We start from the raw sequence: 24,092 nt of genomic DNA, 5'->3' as shown, positions 1-24,092 counted from the left end.
TTGATAGTATCTCCTTAATGTAGCAATCAATAAAATTATGAAATTTAATCATTTAAAGCATAACTATTATAAAATATTCTTATCTAGACATATTGCAAAATAGGTGATGCTTTTGATGGAGTTTGACTTGAAATTTACATCTCAAAAAATGATTATAGTACAAGCCTTAACTGATCACTTACTTAAGGCTCCTTCTTCACATATAGTCATAACTCTTGTTAATTTTTCTGATGGTGAAATACTAGTTGTAAGTAAAGATGATGCTTGGGAAATATATTTGTTGGATCTAGGTGTAAATTTGGTGTTGGTGTAGATGTCATCCTAGTTTCTCCCTCTAAGAAATCAATTCCTCTTTCATATAAACTCACTTTTCAATGCACACATAATATTGCAAAATACGAGGCTCTTGTTGCTAGATTACGAGTGCCCTTATCTCTTGAAATCAAGCACTTGGATATTTTTGGTGACTAGAAATTTATTGTGCAACAAATAAAAGGTTTATTTTAGGAAAATAATGATAACATGACATGATATCGGGAATTAGCTGTTGATTTACTATCCACATTTTCATCTTATGATATTGAGTTGGTTCCCAGAAACAATAATAGACATGATGATGCTATGGATAGTATTACATTTTTTTTTCTTGGTGATATTAAGGACTTTCAACTTACTCTTCATACTCTCCTGGAACCTATTGTTTCTAAGAATGGTCTCACGGTAGTTAAATGTTGTAATTTGTATTTGAATGAGTGGTTTTCTAATATCTTCTAGTACTTGAAGGATGAAAACTTTTCAAAATCTATCCCTCACAATTCTCATTATCATATCAAAAAATTAGCCCTTTGATGTATCATTTTGGTTGATACTCTTTATAAAAGATCTTATGATGGTCATTTACTAAGATGTCTAGGAAAAAATAAAATTATGATAACTTAACAAGAAGCTCATATTGGATCTTGTGGTGGGAATTTTGGTGGAAAGTCATTGGTAAAAAGAGTATTAAGAATGGGATACTATTGGCAAACAATGAAAAAAATTTATTTTTCCTTTTTGAAGAAACGTCTCAAGTGTCCACAATATAGTAATCTTATTCATGGTCCTTCTATTGTGCTTCACACTCAGGTAGCCTCATGGACTTTCAATTATTTGTATGACTTATCCTCCTTCCTTACAAGGACATATGTATATCTTGATAGCTACCAATTATTTCACAAAATGGTTTGAAGTTGTTCCTCTTCAATCTACTTCTATGGAAGTTATATGTGATTTTGTTCTTCAAAATATCATTTCCCAATTTGGTTTTCCTTATACTATCATCTTTGATAATGATACCTCTCTCAAAAATAAACAATTTAATAAATTTATGGAGAAATATCAAATTCATCAGTGTTTCTCTACACCTTATTACCCTTAATCTAATGGTCAAGTTGAAGCATCTAATAAGGTCGTTGAACAAATCTTATGCAAAAAAATCATAAACATAGAAGGGATTGGTATTCATAGTTAACATATGCTTTGTGGGCTTACCTGACTGGTGTTCGCACTACTATGGGTACTACTTGTTGTAACCTTGCATATGGTGTTGATGCTATTATGCCTTTGGAGTTAGAAATTCCTTCTATTTGGGTATCTTTTCATGGGATTATTGATAAGGACACTTTTAGAGAACAATGTTTTCAGGAATTATAAATATTAGATTTTTAAAAAAAATTAATGTGTTGGAACATATAATAGCCTATCATAAATCTCTTTAAAATAATTAAAACAATAGATTGCTTGAATTAATATTATGCATCTTTTCCATTACTATGTCTAATTTATTTCTTCTTTTATAATTATGTTTCTCCTAATATAACATTGTGTTAAATTAGTGTGTAATGTTTATCTTATTTCAAATATTACTTAAGATAAATTGGTAGTTTCTTTTTCTTTATTTTTATTTTTATGTAATTAACTAATTATTGATCATATGAATAACAATGTCTTTCTCTCTCATATATATATATATATATATATCATCACCATCATCATCAAAATTTCCAGCGCATGAAGGCATCATACAAAATATGCCTTTAATATATCATCATATATATCTCTCTCAATCTCCTAGTGCCCCATTGAGTGATGACTATGTGATCTCTCTATTATTCAGTGTGAGGAGGATGGCTTGTGTGATGAGGTATTGCAAGTATACCTCCTGAATGAGTTACACTCAAACAAACACTCTGACATCACTCATAACTCTTTCTCCAACTCTTTTATGTGTCGCTCGAGTATCTCCTCATTCTCATGTATCAACCTCATCTCTAGAGCAACATATGTGAAGATATTTGCATGTATTCTTGGCTCTCTTTGTCCTCTAATCTTGTGACAATGGGTGGATGGTATGCTCAAAGCTATAGTTTGGTTCTTGAGGACCTCACTCATAAATCTCTCTCTCTCTCTCTCTCTCTCTCTCTCTCTCTCTCTCTCTCTCTCTCTCTCTCTCTCTCTCTCTCTCTCTCTAAAATCATATTATATTCTACCATTAGTATAGTCATTTCTTTCTCAAATTTCTAATCTACATATATAATCCATTTATTACACTTTACCTAACTCTCGGTTAGGGTGTTCTTCATCTGTCTTTGATGATGAGGGTGGCAGAATGGATTGACTACTCTCTCCATGTACTCATTTCCTTAACTGTGGGAGTAGTGTATCAATATGTGAGTGCGGGCATCGTGATCATAATGGTATAAGAGGAATAGTAAATATTGGCTCCTTATTCATCACATTATCTGGTGGGGGAATCTCCTCTTCTCTCTTCCTTGTAGCTACATCCTTTGTTGGGGGTTGTTTTCTCTCATATCCTCTCTCCTCAGGCTTGGGGATCTCCTCATATCTCACCTCATTTTCTATTTTATCCTCATCCTCCATCTTCACATCTTCTCCCACTCTCTCATCCTCCTCATTGACAGCTCCTCTCTAAGATTTATAAAATGGACCTATATTACATGTGGGATAGTCTAGTGGGAAGATGGGTCTCACTACCTCTCTAGTCTAGTAGTGGATATACTCATTAGTACACCTGACATATATCCCTATTGCTACTGGATATTCTCTCCCTCCTTTATATCACTAAGGATGATATGAACTACTATAGGCCCATGTATGGTTCTATGTCTCTATCCATATCTAGTGGGATGCATTTACCATGGAACTACACTCAAGACATCCTTGATCAAGCCAAATTGTCTCAATACTCAATTGTAGTAGTATGACTTGATCATAGACTCTATCATCCTTCTAGGATTCTCCTCCTTTGTGAGCATCTCATCTGGTATGCAATCTGAGGCCACTTTTCCATATGGAGGTATGGTATCAATACTATCACATCTCCTCACATCCAATCAAATCTAATTATCCAAAACATTGTGTCTTTTAACTACCACATCTCTACTAGGGGATAAGCATACACTCTTGGGAGGCTTTTCTCTAGTGCCACTAGAACTCTTTCTGGTTTGGTGCATGTAAAGTGGTTGAACAACCATGTCTATAAGAGTGTACAAAATGTCAAAGCCTTTCTCTAGTATCTAGTAAGTCTTCTCAATTCTGAATACAAATTTGATAACATTTTCCCACCCCATGTAACCATTGACTACTCTATGTCCACTTCTTATATGAAATGAGTGAAAGGTGATAGAAACATTGTCCCCTTACTATTTTGGGTCATAATGCATGGTAGTACATAGCATATCTATCATCTAATCAAAGGAGTAGGTCCCACTATGATGTAACATAGATTGATCCAGTATGCTCTGGATCTTACCTATGATCTGTGTCTTATAAAGTACTCCTCATCTCTGAAAAATCCTTTGACTCTCTACTAGCATGTGGCCTCACCAAGAGTTCTCTAATAAGTAGGAGTATATGATGAACATCCTTTAGAGTCACTATGATCTCTCCAGTCAAAATATGGAATGTACACATAGCTTCATTTTATTGCTTTATCAAGGCTAGAATTATGCCCCATTGCAATCTCATGTATGGAAGATGGCCTGCCCAATACAAGCCCATGTCTCTCAGTAACTAGATTTCCTCTATGCCCATGTTATGCATGCTCTCTCAGATGAAGTGCATCACTTATGAAATAGGATTCTCTCATAGAGATGGTAGCTCCTGTGAATCACATAAAATCATCAATTAGTCCAATAATCTACAAATTGTGAGAAAGCCTAATCAAAATTGACTTCCTTTAGCAAGGTCAACTTCCTTGATCAGGATAATTTTTTTCCTAAATTGGAGAATCAAACTTCTGGGTATACATCAAATATACATGAAAAAAACTAAAATTATGATGTAGTAAGGGTCTTAAAAACACAAATTAAGGCAAAAATCACTCTATACTATCACTTACATCAAGAAGTTGGTCATCGACTACTACGAACTCTCTTAGGACCTCCATCGACATTGTCTCTAGTCCTTCTTTATCATCCTCAGTAGTTTTCTCCAGCTTCTCCAATCTACAAAAGTAATAAGTGAATCATAAGCATCTTTGTTTATAATGTTTTGAAGAAAAATTAAGGATGTAATTAGGGTTTTCCATGTATGCATTTATAATGAGAATTCATTCTTTTCATCATAACTTGAGATACATAACTCTAATTTTCTTGTCGTTAGAGGTGCTGGAATCCCTATTTAGTTACACTTCATTTGAATTTTGTTAAATAAAGTCTGTATAGCTTCCTCATTAGTTTTTAAGTTTATTTTCACCAACATGCATATCTAGTTCATAAGGTTAGCTATGTCACACTATTTCACCTTTTACTAAAAGAGCAAGTTGAAATACTGGAGGGGCATATTGGCACCTATGAAATAGAATCATTCTTAGTAAGCTCTAGGCAATTTTTTATTTATCACTAATGTATGTTATGGAGGGTGTGGCTACTAACACTTTCTTGTAGGATTATGACATTTTGGACTTTGTTATACCCTTTTCCTCTAGGTAAAAGTTTTGTTTACCTTAGCTTGCATATTCATGCAGTGCCATATCCAAATAAAGTGGGGACTAAATGTACCATCTTAAATTGGAATCACTTCGATTGTGACCATTAAACACCTATTTAGTGTAATTTAATGTTAAATATGCATTAAAGATACATTTATGTATCTCCCTTATCCTTTTCTTAAATGGCATCTAGGTGGGACCCAATAAGCCCTCCTTGGTATTCCTATCTTATAACACAAAATTTGATGAGGATCTATTTACTTATGTCCTCTCCTTCCTCTTCCTCCAATAAATTCAACTCTTTTTCCACACCAAAATATGACTTCCTCAAAATCTTCACATTATTTCTAAGTTTTGAGACTTGTTCTAGGATCTTGAGGCTTCATTGGGGACTGCTACACCTAGTTGCATTGGCAGGGATGTAGTGCATCCTTTCCCAACTAAGGATGTAGTACATACCTATTGGACCAATCAAAGATGTAGTACAATCCTGCATGGGTCCTACTCATTGGGCCCTTCCTTGAAGTTTGATCCATAACTTGGTTTTTGAGCTTAGTTGACCTACAAGAGAAAATTAATCTAGAATCCTTTATAAGAACCCTCAATTACTTCATTTGGAATGAAAGTATATGGTATAGAAATAAATTAATCATATGTGAGAACACACAAAAGCAATCAAGCAAGAAAGTGTGTGTATATTTCATGTGAATAAGTCATTGTGGACATCTCAATTTGTCTTATTACATATGCAAGGTGAAATCAGGGAGGCTTGGAAATGTCATTTGAAGAAAGGGAGTTCTTAATATTATCTTTCCATTATATCATTCAAGCATTCAAGACTTAATCATGGAGTACTAAATACAGATAATGTGTATGGATTAAAGTACTTTAGCCTTGGGGGCTTAGTATGCTTTCTAGGTTGTCCTCAAATATATGCATTGTTGTTTCATCATCATTAAAGCATGAAAATTCATGATAGGGTTTGGATCTGTGGATTTAGATCTTATAATTTCACATTCAAATATTGTATATGAGCATCACACATATTATAATGGGCATAATGACTATCAATGGAGGTGAAAATCACCAAACAGGGGGTTGACTAAGGAAAACCCCTACATAGCCACCCAAAACACCCGATTTTAGAAATCAATAGATCTCAAAAGGCAGAACCAATTGCATATCTAAGTACCCTTTTCATCATTTATTGGTAGTGTAAAATCAGAATAAAGGTCAGACATTGTTGATTAGGGATGTAGTACTCCCCCGCTTTAGGGGAAAGTTGACATTGCATAGAAGTTGACCTTGCTAGATTGTTGAATGATTTTTGGGTTTTGTAGATTTGATTATTTTGGTCCTAGATCCATCTCTACTAATCCATGGGAATAACACAACAAGTATAAATTTAGGTTCGAATATTGGATCCTCCTTTGAGATAAGCTTTTTACCCGTCTTTGTCAATTTAGTACTTTGTGCCTTCTATTTTACATTGTATATTTTGCATAGATCTAAAAGTAATTAATTAGAACCTCAAGGGAAAAGTGTATTCTTTTATCTATCTTCATAATCATTAGATCTCGGTTTGAGTTGATGCTTTGTTATCATTTGGATTGCATTGACTTACTAAGGTTTAATACAGTTTGGGATTGGTTGGAAAGAATCATTTTCCTTGAACTCATCCTCTTGAGGTGTAAGGCAATGTGATGAACTTAGGGTTGATTTTCTTGACTCACATTTTCCTCTACATAGTATTATTAGAGTTTAAATTCATTTGTTTATATTTATTTTCATGTATGTAGAAGTCAAGTTCTAGAATGTGAACTTTAATCTATATTTGTAGGAATGGGCTTGGAAAAATGTAATTCTTTGAACTTGTTCATCTTTATCTTATAATGTTTGAATCTTAGTAAGAATAAGTGGTGCTTGATTATATCTTTGAGGAAACTATAAAATTGTGAGTGTGATAACCCCTCACTACTAAGCCAGGAAGCTTTACATGAAAAACTATATTTCATTATTAATATAGTAAATCTAATTCTTTTAAAAATTATTCCAAGATGAAAGTATGTCTTTTATAAAATTAATTATTTCAATAATATATATATATATATATATATATATATATATATATATATATATATATATATATATATATATATATATATATCAATAGCATTATTGACTTTAATTAATCATTGTTAAAATCTCAAGGCCAAGATTATCCATAACCTAGGATAATCTCAATAACCAAATAATAAATAAATGATAAATATCTATATTTATATTTATAATTGCAATTACATCTAATTATTAAATTATAAAGCACTCAACAATATAATTGTTACATAATGAAATCAAAGTATAACACAATTAAACAAATAATACATAACATAGGCGATTAAGGGAGGATGCAAAAAATTAAATCAATTAAACTAAAATCTGTCAAAGGTCACGATTTCTTGATGCGCTCAGGAAACATATAAGACTTCAATCGCATCAAATGAGGAAGGCAGAAAAGATCATAGCATTCAGAGAAAGTGAACGTGGAAGTATTCAACGAGAAAAGAAAGTCTTCAGGCAGCGTAGGAAATTGCACCCTAGTGGAGGAATACGTGATAGAGGAATTATTCACTGCCAATCAAGATACTCCAGGATAGTCATCACAAGCATCTGACATAGCAAATAGGATGCAGATCATACCACGGTTCAATAGGAAGCGGATCATACCACGGTTCAATCAGAAATAAATAGAGATAACTAATGTGATCAGACATAGTGGCAGATAAAAGAATAAATAATAATAAAATCCTCATCACCGCAAAACAATAGTGAGAGTTTTGATACGTAACACTAAACTCCAAGTGTGAATAACCAGGCCAACCATATAAGTTGAAAACGAACATATATCAGGAATTTTGAATTGCCATACCAAAAGGACAAACCTTGATCATTTAATATACTACATAAGGATAATCATTAACAGGCAGGCAAGGAATAATCAGATGATTCATAACCTGTTAGTCCTTATCTGAAATTAAGGCTGAGACCCACAGGTTCTCTGAAGGGCTTTAATAACTCTATCTCTATGAAGAGGAGAGATTGAAGCAAGCCAGAGATTTAAGAGCTCTGAAGGTCAGTATACTGAAAGGATTAATTCATATGCATATGAGAGGATGGATACACCATACAGGTTATCCATAAGGCCTAGATGGTGTAAGCTTCTAGGAAGGATGGATGTCTCGGTAACGAACATCCATAAGGCTTAAAGAGGGGTCTTGTGTGAATAATACTTAGTGAATAATACTTAGTGGAGAATTAGTTACAAATAGCTAAAATTCCCCGTGAACTAAGTATCAGATCACAACCCAGCTTTAAGAAAGGAAAATAATTAGATTAGACCATTAAGTTATTTATTTTAAAAAGTTTATATATATTTTTTCTAACTCATGAAGATACTAACCATCATGCAGGTGTAGAATCAGGAAATAAAAAAGAATACAAATCAATCCATAAACTAGGAGACATCACAGTGGTATCAGAGCATCGATCTTGCCATCCTATGAATAAAGACTTATGGAAAGTTATGAGAGAAGGACAAATAAAACCACAATGAATGAACTAGCCAATGAAGTCAGATCATATATGGAACAAAACAATCAAACTAATCAAACGATATTAAATCAAATAGAGAAATCTAACCAAGCCCTTTTAAATGCTTTACAAAATATGGGAAACTCTATCAAAAATAATTCATCCCATGTAAAGAATATCAATTCAAATGAACTAGTTAATACTGAATCATCATCTTCCCGAATTCCAAGACCTCCCTTCTTGCCAAGAGAAGAAATACCTAGAGAAGAAGAACGACTAGATCAACCCAGTAATAGTACAGTTGAAAATGCCAGAGCCTATGCAAACCTTGAACCTGAAATTAGGGAAATTATAACATTTGCAGAATTTTGTAAGGGCCAAAAGCATGAAGCCTTGAAAAACATAGGGAGATATATTAACAAAGATTTGAAACACAAAGTGAACAAAGTGGTATTGCCCAACTTTGATGGATCAAGAAAAATGACAGCCCATGCCTGGCTCCAAAAACTAAACTCCTACTTTACACTTAGTCCGATGACTGAAGAAGATGCCCTTCAATTTTCCATTCTGCATTTAGAAGGGATAGCTCATGAATGGTGGCACAATGGTCTTCTTTCCCTAGGCCATCAACATGTAACCTCATACAAAGAATTTTCTTAGAAACTCATTAAACGTTTTGATCAAATTGAACCTGAATGGTATTTTAAGGAACTAGCACATCTAAGACAGCATGGAATAGTTGAAGAATATGCAAATGAGTTTCAAAGACTTTCAGTTATGGTCCCTGACATATCCCAACGAAGACTTACTTACCTTTTCATTGAGGGTCTAAAAGATTCTATTAAAAATATAGTAAACCCCTTGGAGCCGCAAACAATAGAAGAAGCCATTCAAAAGGCTCGAAAGGTAGAATCAAATGTATCAAAAGAAAGGTCCAAATCTTATACCTCAAAAAATCAAAATAAGAATGATGAACAAAGGAAAGAAAGTAGGAAAAAACCATGCTATTTTTGTAAAGAACCTTGGAATCCATGGCATCATTGTTAAGGAAAAGAAGCAATTGGGAAAAGAGAGGAATTATCGAAAAGGGGGTTATGTTTCAAATGTAAAGAACCCTGGGCACCGGACCACCGATGTAAGAAAGGAAAACTTCATAGGATAGAAGAAGGGAGTGATGATGAAGGGCTGAACAAAAGACGAAAGACGGATGAGAATGAGCATGGAACACTGGCAATAGTCACCCAAGAAGGAGGAAAGAGACCATTCCGCATCAAGGGAATGTTAAAAGGGCAAAGAGTGATCGCACTAATTGATTCTAGAGCATCTCATAATTTCATTAGCAAAGACCTCATATCAAAAAGAAGGCTGAAAACTCAAAAATTCAAAGGCTTCAAAGTAATAATGGGCAACAAAACCATGGATCAGTGCACGAAGATCATTCCACAACTAGAAATTTCTCTAAATAACCACACCATTAAAGCAGATTTCTTTGTGGTAAAATTACAGAATGATATTATTCTGGGAATGCCTTGGATTGACTCACTAGGTCGTTTCACCATTGATAATCCTAATTTGGAGGTATGCTTCAAACATGAGTGGAAAGATATAGTATTAAAAGGATTACCAAACGGGTCTTCCAAAATTGTATCTTGTAATAGGATTGAACGCATCCTTAGACATAATCAAGGAGATCAGATAGCCGAATGTTTAGTTCTTGATAAATCACCCAATATTACACATAAAATACATATTGATATACGTCCCATTCTAGAAAAACACCAAAGGGTCTTTGAAAAAATCCCTCCAGGTTTATCCCCTAAAAGAGGATTTGAACATTCTATTGAATTAGAAGAAGGAGCTAAACCAGTAATAACCACCCCTTACAGGCATCCCCATAAATATAAAGAAGAGATTGAAAAAACTATCAAAGAATTATTGGAAATGGGACACATCCAACCAAGCTGCAACCCATTTGCTTCTTCAGTGGTACTTGTCAAAAAGAAAGATGGAACAATGAGGATGTGCATCGACTATAGAGCCCTAAACAAGAAAACAATTAAAAACAGGTATCCAATCCCAAGGATTGATGAATTAATGGATGAATTACATGGTGCACAATATTTCTTGAAAATTGATCTAAGGTCAGGATATCATCAAATCAGAATGAGAAAAGAAGATGTTCCCAAAATAGCTTTCAGATGCCATTATGGACATTTTGAATTTTTGGTACTTCCCTTTGGTCTTACCAATGCTCCTGCTACCTTCCAATCATGCATGAACCAAATTTTTAGACAACAATTAAGGAAGTTTCTCCTTATATTTTTTGATGACATACTCATTTACAGCAAAACATGGGAGGAACATTTGCAACACATTCAAGAAATCTTAAATATTTTAGAGATAGAATCATTATATGCCAAATTTTCCAAATGTGAGTTCAGATTAGAGGAGATTTTTTACTTAGGGCACAAGATCAATGCAGAAGGAGTAAGTGTTGATGAAGAAAAAATCAAAGTCATTAAAGAATGGCCAAGACCCAAAACGCTTACCCAACTTAGAGGATTTATTGGTCTATGCAACTATTATAGACAATTTGTAAAGGGTTTTTCTAAGATTGCCTCCCCTCTGACAGATTTAACTAGGAAGGGTGCTTTTGCATGGAATGAAAAAGCACAAGCGACATTTGATGAACTAAAAGTAGTTATGAGCTCTTGTCCAATCTTAGCCATACCAGACTTTGCCATGCCTTTTGAACTACAATGTGGTGTGTCAAGAGATGGGATTGGTGCAGTTCTTATGCAAAAGAAACATCCCATAGCATTTGAGAGTCGCAAGCTCTCAGAGTTAGAAAGGCGCTACTCTATATATGATAAAGAAATGTTAGCTATCATGCATGCCCTAGCCAAGTTTCGACAATACCTAGTTTGTGGTAAATTCATTGTGAAAACAGACCATAACAACCTACGTTTCTTCCTAAGCCAAAAGGAACTTAATGATCGACAAAAAAAATGGGTAAGTCGGATACAAGCATATGATTTTGACATAGAGTACGTGAAAGGGACTAACAATGGAGTTGCTGATGCATTATCCAGACATGCTCACCTCAAGACAATAACCTGCATTTCAGAAAATTGGAAGGAAGACATTGTTGTTGAATATGCAAAAGACCCTGAAGCTAGTAGGATATTAGAGTCCCCATGAAGATTTCAAAGTACGCAATGATATCATATTATACAAGGGAAGAGTGTTTCTTACCCCTAGATTGAAAATGAAGGAAGCAATATTGAAGGAATACCATAATAATCCAATGGCGGGCCACCAAGGTTATTTCAAAACATATAAACAAATAAGAGAAAAGTTTTCATGGAAAGGATTGAAGAAAGATGTCTGAAGGCATGTACAAGAATGTATGACGTGTCAACAAAATAAGGCTAAACAAATACCACCAGTAGGACTCCTACAACCCTTACCCATTCCTAAACAAAAGTGGGAAGGCATTTCCATGGATTTTATAACAGGTTTACCCATGGTACAAGGGAAGAATAGTAGTTATCTGGTCGTTGACAGACTCACCAAATATGCCCATTTCTTTCTAGTCTCCATAGAGTCAATAGCACATTAGATAGCTGAACTATTCTTCAAAGAATTATTCAGACTACATGGACTACCACGAAGTATAATCAGCGATAGAGATAGAAAATTCATTAGTCAATTTTGGCAGGAACTTTTTAAGCTATCCAGAACGAGTCTAACCCCCAGCACAAGTTATCATCCACAAACGGATGGACAAACTGAGATAGTAAATAAATGGCTAGAAGGATATCTAAGAAACTACATAACCGGTCAACAAAGAGCTTGGATAAGATGGCTACATTTGAGCGAGTTTTGTTATAATACAACTCATGACATGTCTATTGGGATGTCCCCTTTCAAGGCATTGTACGAGTATGAGGCACCAACATTTGCCAACTTACTACCACAAGAAAGTCGAGTTCCAAGCGCACAAGAGTTTGTTCAACAAAGTACTGATATTCTAAAAACTCTTAGAGAAAATATTCAGTAGGCCCAAAATCAGCAAAAGATCTATGCCGATCAGAGGCGCACTAAAAGAACTTTTGAAGAGGGAAACTTGGTATTCCTAAGACTACAATCGTATAAACAAACCTCAATAAAAAGGAATGGAGCTGAAAAATTAAAACCCCAATTTTATGGACCATATAAGATACTAAGGAAAATTGGAGAAGTGGCATATGAAGTACAACTCCCTGAAGAAAGTAAGATCCACAATTTTTTTCATGTCTCCCAACTCAAAAAGGTGTTGGGAAAACAAATAGAGCCAAGTGCCAAGTTACCCCCCTAAATGATGAAGGACATCTAGTCTTAACCCCTGAAGTCATTTTCGACACACGACAAAGGAAATTGAGGAATAGAACCATCACAGAATACTTAATCAAATGGAGGAATCTACCTAATGAAGACGCCACCTCGGAAAAAGAAGACACTATTAAATTGCTTGAGGACAAGCAAAACCAAGCAGAGGACACTGTGATAACCCCTCACTGCTAAGCCAGGAAGCTTTACATGAAAAACTATATTTCATTATTAATATAGTAAATCCAATTCTTTTAAAAATTATTCCAAGATGAAAATATGTCTTTTATAAAATTAATTATTTCAATTTTATATATATATATATATCATTATTGACTTTAATTAATCATTGTTAAAATCTCAAGGCCAAGATTATCCATAACCTAGGATCATCTCAATAACCAAATAATAAATAAATGATAAATATCTATATTTATATTTATAATTGCAATTACATTTAATTATTAAATTATAAAGCACTCAACAATATAATTGTTACATAATGAAATCAAAGTATAACACAATTAAACAAATAATACATAACATAGGCGATTAAGGGAGGATGCGAAAAATTAAATCAATTAACCTAAAATCTGTCAAAGGTCACGATTGCTTGATGTGCTCAAGAAACATATAAGACTTCAATTGCATCAAATGAGGAAGGCAGAAAAGATCATAGCATTCAGAGAAAGTGAAGGTGGAAGTATTCAATGAGAAAAGAAAGTCTTCAGGCAGCATAGGAAATTGCACCCTAGTGGAGGAATACGTGATAGAGGAATTATTCACTGCCAATCAAGATACTCCAGGATAGTCATTACAAGCATCTAACGCAGCAAATAGGAAGTAGATCATACCACGGTTCAATAGGAAGCGAATCATACCATGGTTCAATCAGAAATAAATAGAGATAACTAATGCAATCAGACATAGTGGCGGATAAAAGAATAAATAATAATAAAATCATCATCATCACAAAACAACAGTGAGAGTTTTGATATGTAACACTAAACTCCAAGTGTGAATAACCAAGCCAACCATATAAGTTGAAAACGAACATATATCAGGAATTTCGAATTGCCATACCAAAAGGACAAACCTTGATCATTTAATATACTACACAAGGATAATCATTAACAGGCAGGCAAGGAATAATCAGATGATTCATAACCTGTTAGTCCTTATCTGAAATTAAGGCTGAGACCCACAGGTTCTTTGAAGGGCTTTAATAACTCTATCTCTATGAAGAGGAGAGATTGAAGCAAGGCAGAGATGTAAAAGCTCTGAAGGTCAGCATACTGAAAGGATTAATTCATATGCATATGAGAGGATGGATACACCATATAGGTTATCCATAAGGCCTAGATGGCGTAAGCTTCTAGGAAGGATGGATGTCTCAGTAACGAACATCCATAAGGCTTAAAGAGGGGTCTTGTGTGAATAATACTTAGTGGAGAATTAGTTACAAATAGCTAAAATTCCCCGTGAACTAAGTATCAGATCACAACCTAGCTTTAAGAAAGGAAAATAATTAGATTAGACCATTAAGTTATTTATTTTAATAGGTTTATATTTTTTTTTCTAACTCATGAAGATACTAACCATCATGCAAGTGTAGAATCAGGAAATAAAAAAGAAGAATACAAATCAATCCATAAACTAGGGGACATCACAGTGAGGGTCATGTTTCTCTTTATCAAGCTCCTAACATAACTAATGTAATAGCTTTAGAATAATAATGGAAATTACCAAAAAATAATTTAATAGATCTAGAATTATGTATGTTTTTATAATATGTGGATAATGGTGTAATTAATTTACTATAAATTTTTTAGACAATACTTTATAATTATTGTTCTAGCCTTAATCTGATAGAGGAAATATGACCAACCGGTTGAATTCTTGATTGAAAATTTTGAATTTAATACAAAAGACTTCCCCATTCAATTTCCACTTTTAAAACTACTGAAGAAGATTTATATTGATCTTTTAATCTTCTCGTGTATAGAAGATTTAACATACATGCTAGAAATTTCACAATACTGAAACATTTGTCACAAGAATTATTCAGATAACCATTCGATAGTCACGATGAAGACAGGAAAAGAAAGTGCATAATAAACTGTGCGAATAACCACAAGAATCTACCTAGACTTTGATGTTAATCACTACACCCAAAAATATTGTGAGAGATATTTCTCCTCTCAAAACCTTCTTTCTTCTGAAATTCTTTCCTCTTCCAAAATTTGCAGTCCTTCGAAAATGAACCCTCAAATTGTGATAAGGAGTTCTCTCCTAAAATCATAGCACTAATTGTGTGATCACCCTAGAGAACTCTTTGCTCACCAGACTTTAACTCTTTATTATCTTTTCTTTATCTATTTCATGCACGTTTAATGAATTATAAAATAACTTTATTTAATTTTCACTTGACTTCTCTTTTCAATTAATTTATTAAATTTTAATCTCATGCACACATTATGCAATCTTGAAACTTTTAGTAAATTAATATATTTTTTCACTTCTTAATTTATTTTTGAATGTTTAATTGATAAAATATTTATTAACTTAAATAATAATAGTATTTAGCATTTATTTAAAAATGAACTCTAAATATATTATTATTAAATTAAATAAATATTATCACATTCTAAAATTAAACTTTATAACTTTTATCTTGGAATTTAATTCTTTTTATTTAATTAATTTCCTAATTAATTAAATATTAAAAATACCATAGTAAATTTCTATTAAATTAAATCATTAATTTAATAATTTAATTCGACTTAATAAATAGAAAAATCACCAAAGACTCATAAAACAAAGTACGAAAACCCATCATAGAAATACACATACAAGATCAAACTAAAGAGTTATAATCACGAATCAACGTCATTTGACACATTCAGAAGGTAATCGACTCAGATTCTTGTCCTAATTTTCTAGGACAAATGGGTTCAAAGGTTAGGATTTGGACTTAAGAATTTATCTCCCCTCTCTTACCATTGCGATAATGTGATAGGGTACGCTCATCTTGGCAATTCAAAAAACTCGATACTCAGTACCTACAATTTGCATAAAATCCATGCATGTACACACACAATATTCCAAGTTAAATAGACAATGGAAGGAAGAGGTGCATCGTGTAGATCCCGACTAGCAAGTAACTATGACTTCCTTAACCACATAAGAAATGCCATACATAAAGAAAACATACACGCACACCATACACATGCAGTGTAGGGTAAGTAACCATAAGAAAACACATATGATAATCCATTTAACTAATCATCATCAATAATTGAAAACATTGTAATAATCATCATGCATACATGAAGTATAGAGTACCATGTAATTTCATCACAAATCAATTGAATCTGAAACAATATCTGATAATCTCAAAATAATGCTACTAATTCTCAAGCATAAAACTGGCCTAAAAGAGTTTAGGAATAATAACACAATGCAAACTAGGGGCAAGCACTACATCCATCCCCCTAGACTTAAGATTACTCCTGGAAGCCTACAAAAATGGTAACACTAAAGAACTCACTATGGGGGTCCCATTGGACCATTTCCCCTTGTAGGAGGATTTGACTCTACTAAAAACACTACAACAATAATATCTGAGATAACAAGGTGCTATAATAACCATAAAACATACTATTGTAAAGCATATCAAGTTTTGAAAATAGTATAAGTTCAATTTTATGTTTTGCCTAATTTAGGTTTAAGTATATTTTAGTTTTGAAGTTTAAGTGTTCAAGTTTGAAAGTATACAACTAAAAGTCCAAGTTATGTTTCAGTTCAACTAGTTCAAGTTTCAGTTTGAAATAGATGTGCATAACAATTTAAATTTTAGTTTTTGTTCAACTAGTTAACAACTAGTGGCGTTCCAATATGCCTAGAGCTCCCAATGTAGAAACTTGGGCTCTGATAGCAGATGTAACACCCCGCTGAGGGATCCAAAAGAATTAACCTAAAGTTTTATTGAGTTTTCCACACAAATTTTTTAAAGAACAAGAAATAATAACATACACATCAAACATAAAGAAGCGGAAGCAATAACATACAATCATCTATAAGCATACATAACAGGTTACATTCCTTAAGGATCCCAAGATGTTGAATCACATTTAAATTTAATTAATACTAAGTCAAACAAATACCACATCTATATGAAAGAATATTTAAAAGTCCAAAGTCCATTTAAATAATATACATTTGTTCCGAATGCCACTTGGCAATAAAATTCAGAATGCTCAATCATCCACTGTACATGTCATAGGGTATGAAAGTCTAAAAGAATATACATTTATAAAATAGAATTACATCCTCCTCCTCAAATCCATGATACGAAGTACAATACAATAAATGAAACCATCCATCATAAAGATATAAACATCCATCATAAGATATAACCATTCATCATAATGATACAAAGATAGAATGAAAGGAAATGCAAACAAGAAAACTCTAGCCATGGTTTCTATGGACGAATCTCAATGGTACCACTTGACTACATGGAACCTAAATGGCCCACTCCCACCATGCCGAGGAGATAGTCTCAAGTCCCAAACATGATATCAATCCAAATATCAAAAGTACTCTCTAAGTCTAGGAAATCCTAAAAGTAATCTAACTCAAAAGTTCCAAGATATATCAACATCTAGACCCAGAGGCACACAAAGACACGTAGGAAATTTATACTGCTAGTGGGCAAGTGTCATCACACAAACCAACTCTAGGGTTACCTGGCTAGTCTTTTAATCCTTCAGCCCCCTAGTGGCTCTATGCGGCACTAGTATCCTATCACACTAACAAGGCATACTAACGAGTCAACTCTAAGGTTACTCGGCTAGTCTTTTAAACCTCCGACCCCTTAATGACTTTCTATGGTACCAATATCTTATTAATTCATTTTAAACCCATTTAATGAAATGTTATCACTTATTAAAATTCTTACAATGAGTTACCCTGGCAGCTACTTTGGTTCTGGCCCCCATTGCAAGCCACTTCCCAACTTAACATACAAATTACCTACCCTAGGCTCATAAAATCATAAATCAAAGAATCACAAATTTCACATCAGCCCTATATAAGTGACTAGAAAGCATCAAAAGATAATTCACAATAAAAAATGAGTTCTCTACAAGCAACTGGAAAGCATCCCCAAAAATACAAATCGAAGGCTCAAAATGGTTGAGACAAATATGTCATAACATTCACCTCAGCTTCACATAAAAACACTGGAAATCAATAACAAACAATAGATCAACACACATCATAGATCATACCAGACACATTACCATGGTTAAGTATAAAAGATCGAGATTAAAACATCACCATGACATCACAAACACAAAAATCCTAAGCCTCTGGTAACATCCTAAGATTGGTCAAAGCTAGGCCAAACCCGAAAACCCCAAAGCGTAAACATCACATAGAAAACAAAATAGTCTCACAGTTTGGTTTGATTTGAAAATATGTAGTTGAGTTAAAGTTAAGGTTTCAATTTTCAATTTCAGTATAAGTTTTCTAGTAAACAATATTTGCATTTTAACCCTTAACTATATAACCCAATTCTTATATTTGAAATAAAATGCATGATTTCTCCTATTCGATTATAAGTCATATATTCTAAAATGGTTTAAGGGTAAATATTTATTTAAATTATTATAATAATTATTATTAGTTTTTAAATAAAATGATTCAAACTTTATTAAAAACCAATATTAATAATAATAATAAAATAAATTATAACTTCATTTAAACAATATTCATTAATTGATAAATTTAATCAAACTAATTTTAATTAAATTAATTAATAGTTAAAACAATATCTTATTAATTAAAATAATTAACAAAACTATTAATAAAAATTATTAATTACTAATTAGAAATATTATAAATTCATTAATTAATTCAATCAATAATTAATTAAAACTTATTAATAAAACTATTTATAAAAATTATCATTAAAATACTAATTAAAATTTAAAATTTAAAAGAAAATATTAAAAAAATACATATATATTAATAAATGTTTAAGGCCTGCCAGCCAGTTCTGCTCTACCGCTGCATGTGTTACTGCTACCACAGGGAGCAGTACCACCTACCACACGTAGCCATAAATGGTCGCGACAAAGTGGTGGTGGGGCATAGGAAGTGGTGACACCACCCCACTTTAAACTTTACTATATATATTTTTTTTAATTTTGTTTTTGTTAACAAAAAAAAATCAAACTTCCCCCCCATAATTTAACATTTTTAATTTTTTTTTCTTTATATATATATAAATGAAATCGTTTGTAATAAAAAAAATTCCCCTCTTTTAAATTATTTAATTTTTATTTTTTTTTATAGAAAGTTCCAGCCTTAATCTGATAGAGGAAATATGACCAACCGATCGAATTCTTAATTGAAATTTTTGAATTTAATAGAAAACCCTTCCCCGTTCAATTTCCACTTTTAAAACTACTGAAGAAGGTTTATATTGATCTTTTAATGTTCCTGTGTACAGAAGATTAAACATACATGCTAGAAAATTCACAATACTGAAACATTAGTCCCAAGAATTATTCAAATAACCATTCGACAGTCACGATGAAGACGGGAAAAGAAAAAGCATAATAAACTATGCGAATAACCACAAGAATCTACCTGGACTCTGGTGCTAATCACTATGCCCAAAAAGATTGTGAGAGAAATTTCTCCTCCCAAAACCTTCTTTCTTTTGAAATTCTTTTCTCTTCCAAAATTTGCGGTCCTTCAAAAATGAACCCTCAAATTGTGATAAGGAATTCTCTCCTAAAATCGGGGCACTAATTGTGTGATCACCTGAGAGAACTCTTTGTTCACCAGACTTTAACTCTTTATTATATTTTCTTTATCTTTTTCATGCACGTTTAATGAATTATAAAATAACTTTATTTAATTTTTACTTGACTTCTCTTTTCAATTAATTTATTAAATTTTAATCTCATGCATACATTATGGAATCTTGAAACTTTTAATAAACTAATATCTTTTTTTCACTTTTTCATTTATTTTCGAATGTTTAATTGATAAAATATTTATTAACTTAAATAATAATAGTATTTAACATTCATTTAAAAATGAACTCTAAATATATTATTAAATTAAATAAATATTATCACGTTCTAAAATTAAACTTTATAACTTTTATCTTTAAATTTAATTCTTTAAATTTAATTAATTTGCCAATTAATTAAATATAATTAAATATTAAAAATACCAAAGTAAATTTTTATTAAATTAAATCATTAATTTAATAATTTAATTCGACTTAATAAATAGAAAAAATACCAAAGACTCATAAAACAAAATACGAAAACTCATCATAGAAAAACACATAAAAGATCAAACTAAAGAGTTACAATCATGAATCAACATCATTTGACGCATTCGAAAGGTAATCAACTTAGATACTTCTCCTACTTTTCTAGGACGAATGGGTTCAAAGGTTAGCATTTGGACTTAAGAATTTATCTCCCCTCTCTTACCATTGAGATAATGTGATAGGGTATGCTCATCCTGGCAATTCAAGGAACTTGATACCCGGTACTTGCAATCTACATAAAATCCACACATGTACAAACACAATATTCTAAGCTAAATAGACAATGGAAAGAAGTGGTGCATCATGTAGATCTCGACTAGCAAGTGACTACGACTCCCTTCTTTAACCACATCAGAAACGTCACACATAAAGAAAACATACACGCACACCATACAAATGCAGTATGGGGTAAGTAACCATAAGAAAACACATATGATAATCCATCTAACTAATCATCATCAATAACTAAAGACACTGTTATAATCATCATGCATACATGAAGTATAGGGTACCACGTAATTTCATCACAAATCAACTGAATCTAAAACAACATATGATAATCTCAAAACAATGCTACTAATTCTCAAGCATAAAACTGGCCTAAAAGAGTTTGGCAATAATAACAAAATGCAAACTAGGGGCATGCACTACATATTGGATTACATTAAATTTATAGTACTTCATATTTATATATTTGTGTTAGTTTATTTAACATAAGATTGATATAATAATTATTTTTCCTATACAAAAATATAACAATTGAATAGCAGTATAGATAGTCTATAACAATTGGCTTCTTAATTTTTATCTTTCTTAATAAATGCAATTATGATGAAAATCTCACATAACATTAACTTTGAAATGCATACGATGGAATGTTGCAATGAGAAAATTGAAATTGATTCTGAGTGGATACAAATGCAATGATAGAAAGCTCGCAAAAGAAAATAGGAATACTATGCACACCATAGAGATGAAATAGTTATTCGTAGATGTGAAAAGTCATAGACAGACAGAGACAAAAAGATTACAATTGACAGTACTATGCATCACATAGAGAAGCCCAAAAACAAAAGGAGTCAAAAATCACAACACTAGCAAATGACAATGCTAACTTTATGAAAGCGTTAAAAAGATGTCCTCATCGAATAGATTCCATGAAGCTATTCCTAAATGTTTTTGTACTATGGCAATATTTTCTACAAGTCTCGACAACTTATGAAAGAATGATCTATTCAACCATATTATGTTTCTCTTTCCTTAATTGAGGCCCTAAAATAAAACTTTGCTCTTTAAGAGATGCTTACATCATATGTTGCTTTCATTAAGTTATCATTTTGGCACTATATCCTCTATATGTCATGCTGGAGCAATTACCATGCGATTGACACTTTGATATTAGTAAAATGAATGTACTTGGAGTTTGTGAAATATGCAACCACATACATGTTCTTATTTGTTCAATATGGGTATTTCAACACTTTCATGTTTATTACCTGACTAAAAGTCTAAAGCTCCTAATGAACTCTATCTCCCTTGTTGCCATATGTTCCTTTCATTATTGAAGTCTCTCTGATCTTGTAGGTAGTTCTTGAGGTAATCATGATAGTTTTGTTGCGTGCTTGGCCTCATTTGCTGGTTGTATTGTTTTTAGCTTGTATTGTTTTTAGCTTATAGTATCAACCCATGAATTGAAATAATACATATCCATGATTGTAGATATATTTTATACAATTCCAAAAAATTATGGCTTCTCTTTTATTTTATCTCCAACTTGGATTTTGGCGGCTCTAACATAAATGGAATCTCTCAAGCTCAATGTGTTATAAAAAAAAAAGACGCATCAATTGCAAAGTCAACAATTTATAGGAAAATTAAGCATGTCCAAATGTCTGGTCATTATCCACGTGTTTGAGGGTGTAAAAAATATTATCAAGAGAGATGAGAATCATTGAGTTTGAGTTGCACAAGTTAGTTTCTGTTGGTACAATATTATCTGTTTGTATTAGGATATTCATCCAATAAACATGGATAGACAATTATGAAATATTGACAAATCTGCAATGGGATAATCCCTATTCATGAATATAGAAACTGCTAAATAATATCGGCTACAACCTTGTACTAGTTGGTACAAGTGCTAGTATATACCACAAACAATATGTTTTGATTGTGTCATCACACTCTACACGATCCTGATTATGAAATAGTCATCCAATAGAAATATGATCGTCACCTTGTATCACATAATATAGCCTCATCACATGGGTAAGCAATAGATAAATAATATATACATCTCCATATTATAGCATCAAGTATGCAAAGATTTTAGACCTAAAATAATCCATATAATCATTGCATATCTATATATTGAATCCTCCATAACGGAGTCGTTACATTCACGATCAAACACAAAATCACAAAATAGATAACATGCATCATAATATTTTAGTTTTTATAATATGTAATAGATTTTATATATATATATATATATATATATATATATATATATATATATATATATATATATATATATATATATATATATATATATATATATATATATATATATATATATATATATATATATATATATATATATATATATATATATATATATATATATATATATATATATATATATATATATATATATATATATATATATATAAAAATAATAGATCATAGAACAAGAGACGTATGGCATCATAGTGTCTGCCATTAGCATAATGATTGTAGAATTAAAATGAAATAGATGAGTCTAGAGTTAAGAAAGTAGAATTGCATTTCATTTATGTCTTCAAGGTTGTTCAAAATATCTTAATTTGCATCTAAGAAAAATATAAGTAGAGGCCATAAAGCAAAAAGAGTTGGCGGAACATGTTAAAAGACCCATTTGATTTATGAAATTCATTTTTTGTAGACATTGCATCAATAAAAGGAAATGTAGCCACTTGTTTTATGTGATCAATTTTGTTGTACAAATCCTAATCTTTTTAATATTTTATCCCAATATGAGCAGCAATCTTGGTGTGAATATAGTGTATAGCTTAATAGAGGGTATTGTAGACTCTACAACCACTTTGAAGTCATACAGATTTATAAAGAAATCTCTGCAATACACGATAATGAAATCAAAGGAAGAAATATAAGGTTTATGGTTTGGTTGCATATTCTGAAGGAAAAAATGAGTGGCTAAACTACAAGAATAAATTGTATAAAATAAAATCAATATGCTAATGAGGTTTTGCATTAGACAAAATATTCTAAATATAAGCTCCAGTATATTAGCTTCAATGCAATCATGGTGTTACTAAAGTCAAAAAGTAAAAGAAAAGATAGTAACAAAGTCTATGAATAGATTGTTTGAGTTAAATGAAATACCTATTGTGTCTTTGCACTAGCAAAAGCACCAATTTACTTCCTCAAATACTCACCTTGACTATAGTGAGATATAATTTTCCATTGGCTATGTAAACATAAAATTCATTGTAACAAGACACAATTTATTATTTATCTAGGTGGGATTTAGAGGATAAAAATTTGAATCTTCTTGTTTCTAGATTCGATTGTGTAAAAGTTTTTGCATTAGCATTTTGGATCACACTCTATGAACTATCATCACAATAAATATGAAAGAGAGCATCAAGAGTCCTACTCACAATTGATCACAAAGTGTGATCTAAAACGTTGATTGAAAACTTTTACACAAGAAAATCCAAAAATAAAAAGTTGCAAATATCTCATGAATTATGGAAATCTACTTGTTCTTAGGACAAA

At 32.0% G+C, this 24,092-nt stretch overlaps 1 pseudogene across 1 annotated transcript in view; it reads right to left on the bottom strand.

Annotated features, from left to right (window-relative positions):
• Positions 1-2,727: 2,727 nt before the first annotated feature.
• LOC149572748 (disease resistance protein L6-like) overlaps positions 2,728-24,092 on the bottom strand; it is a 56,950-nt pseudogene continuing 35,585 nt past the window's right edge. Inside the window, exons 5-6 of the transcript XR_016360267.1 lie at positions 4,400-4,505; positions 2,728-2,967 (exon numbers count right to left, since the gene is read on the bottom strand). The product of XR_016360267.1 is annotated as a disease resistance protein L6-like (transcript). The remainder of the gene's footprint in view (positions 2,968-4,399; positions 4,506-24,092) is intronic.

This window comes from Cupressus sempervirens, chromosome 2 (assembly GCF_028749045.1).
Source record: "Cupressus sempervirens isolate cs-2001-9-10 chromosome 2, ASM2874904v1, whole genome shotgun sequence".
Lineage (NCBI taxonomy): Eukaryota > Viridiplantae > Streptophyta > Pinopsida > Cupressales > Cupressaceae > Cupressus > Cupressus sempervirens.
Note: the sequence above shows the minus strand (reverse complement) of the source record. Positions and strands in the feature narration are given on the sequence as shown.